This window comes from Penaeus japonicus, unplaced genomic scaffold (genome assembly GCF_977035675.1).
Source record: "Penaeus japonicus unplaced genomic scaffold, GWHDUDI00000001_assembly GWHDUDI00000016, whole genome shotgun sequence".
NCBI classification, from domain to species: domain Eukaryota; kingdom Metazoa; phylum Arthropoda; class Malacostraca; order Decapoda; family Penaeidae; genus Penaeus; species Penaeus japonicus.
In genome coordinates, this window is record NW_028234418.1 from 35,629,903 (window position 1) to 35,632,063 (window position 2,161).

At 43.0% G+C, this 2,161-nt stretch overlaps 1 protein-coding gene across 1 annotated transcript in view; it reads right to left on the minus strand.

The window, feature by feature from the left end:
* Positions 1-1,820, minus strand: part of tws (protein phosphatase 2 regulatory subunit tws) — a 46,955-nt gene extending 45,135 nt beyond the window's left edge. The window contains exon 1 of the mRNA XM_043022604.2: positions 1-1,820. This exon is cut by the window's left edge and continues 1,140 nt beyond it. The gene's annotated coding sequence lies outside the window, so the exon portion shown is untranslated.
* Between the last annotated feature and the right edge of the window lie 341 nt (positions 1,821-2,161).

Sequence of the window (2,161 nt, forward strand, 5' to 3'; positions counted from 1 at the left end):
TCTTGAACGTGTCTTAATTAAGGCTTTATCAGATCCTACTTAATTGATATATACAATGCTAAGAGTTAGTGTGATTATTAAAATGTGTTTGTTGTGGCTGTTCACAGGCGCTTGTTTCTAGGAAAATAGGAATTAGACAGATAACTCTATATGTGTGTTTATATATATATATATGATTTTTTCCCACTTATATCAAATATAATAAACTAATTTGTTATATCTTTACATACATACATATATATATATATATCTATAATTGGCACAACAATACTATGAAAAATACTCATTTGTGATTTTTAAGTTTCAAAAATATTTGATAGTAAGGATCGTTTCACAGCCAAGATAGCAAATACGTTCGTCCACTTTCATGTTGGGCGATCATACTCTACACATTGAGTTGCGACTTATAAGCGTGGGTATAGAGTCATTCACAGTAACGTCTGATTCCGTTGAAGGCGATGTTTTTTCTTCTTCAAGTCCACTAAACAGACCTGCGGGTATGGGTGTACAGTCAGAAATACATGACATGTAAAGCAAAGCAATAAATCACGTCGTCTCTACACTTATCTCTTGGCTTCTGACTCACGCAGCATGTGGTAGATTATGTGGTTCAAGATGCGCCCTCTGTACTCATGCGGCGTCACCCTGTGTGTAATAAACTGGCTAGTTTCCAGCAGTTCTGACCACAAGCTGTGCACTTGATAATGATGCTCTCAGAAATGAAAAGCTAGAAAGGTATCTACGACGCTGCCCCTCGTGTACTGTGGCAGACAGTTTTGAGCCTTGAATGGAAGGGAGCACGTGGCCAGAACTATGAAATCGATTTCTGGAAGCCGAGGAACTATGGGAGCTTAGAGAAAACGATTACACTGTACCCTGTCTAATCTACGATGGCTGTTCGTAGTCAGATAAATGGCGTCGCCGAGGGTATTGGTGTAGCACAGGTGACGACAGACTTGACCAAAGCAGTGCGCTTGTAGTTGCTCGTATTCACTGGCGTCTTGACTGACTTCCACCATGGTCCAGGGCCCAGGGAGGTACACTTCACTTGGGGATTCCTCTTGATCATCGCTAAGCTTCCTTCCAGCCCATAGCACTTGTCTCACAACCGAATTCTTATCATCATAACTAACATCGGTCACTAAGAGTCACTTTCCTAATATTCCGAAATCCACTGACGTGTCCAAGAAGACGATCCGACGCGGGGGTGCTGCCGCGTTATTGGGAACTCCTTCGCTTCCTTTCCCGCGTCCTCATTAACCCTCCCGCCGTCAGGCCCGCAACATCCTCTGCTCCGAGACACGGCTTGACTTGAGTGTCAGTCAGGGACGCCGTAAAGAACGCGAGAGTCCTTGTGGCCGAGGCGGTGACAACTCCTCGCTTTTGAGAGTGTGAGGAATGTCAAGTGTTCATTCTGATACGAAAGTGGGATGGTGGAGCGAGATCCAGAGACTTCTAATGGTAGGACAAATATAGTCCAAGACGGAAAGAGAAAGAGAGAGAGAGAGAGAGAGAGAGAGAGAGAGAGAGAGAGAGAGAGAGAGAGAGAGAGAGAGAGAGAGAGAGAGAGAGAGAGAGAGAGAGAGAGAGAGAGAGCGAGAGAGAGAGAGAGAGAGAGAAGAGAGAAGAGAAACAGGGATCAAGATCTAGAAAAAAAACGAGAGTAACTCCTCAAGCTTATCAAGAACAATGATCCGATGGGATCCGTATGATGACGTGGGATCAGCGCAGAGACGGCACACACACACACGGCCGAAGACCAGGGGGCGCGGAGGAGGGCGAGGGAGCGAGGAGGAGGTGAGGATGTTGACTCAGGCGCGTTTGTCTGGAAAGAGAAGAAAACAGAGAACTTTAGGATGCTGTAGGACTACCTATGGAGCTCCTATTTATTCTGTATGTTACCTCACCCTCCCAAAATGGAGAAATAGTACGGTAATCGTACGGTACATATTTTGGTAAATATTTCTATAAAAAAAAGAACTTTCAGTTCTGTAATATATAAGGTATCAGTGATGATGATAAGAAAACAAATGATGACCGTAAAATTATAATAATGATAACAAAACTTCAAGATGCATGCTTTGGAAATCTCAAGTTAATCTGACTCGTTAAGAATCATGCCTGGTGTTGTATAAAGAATATTAATTAATCATAATGAATT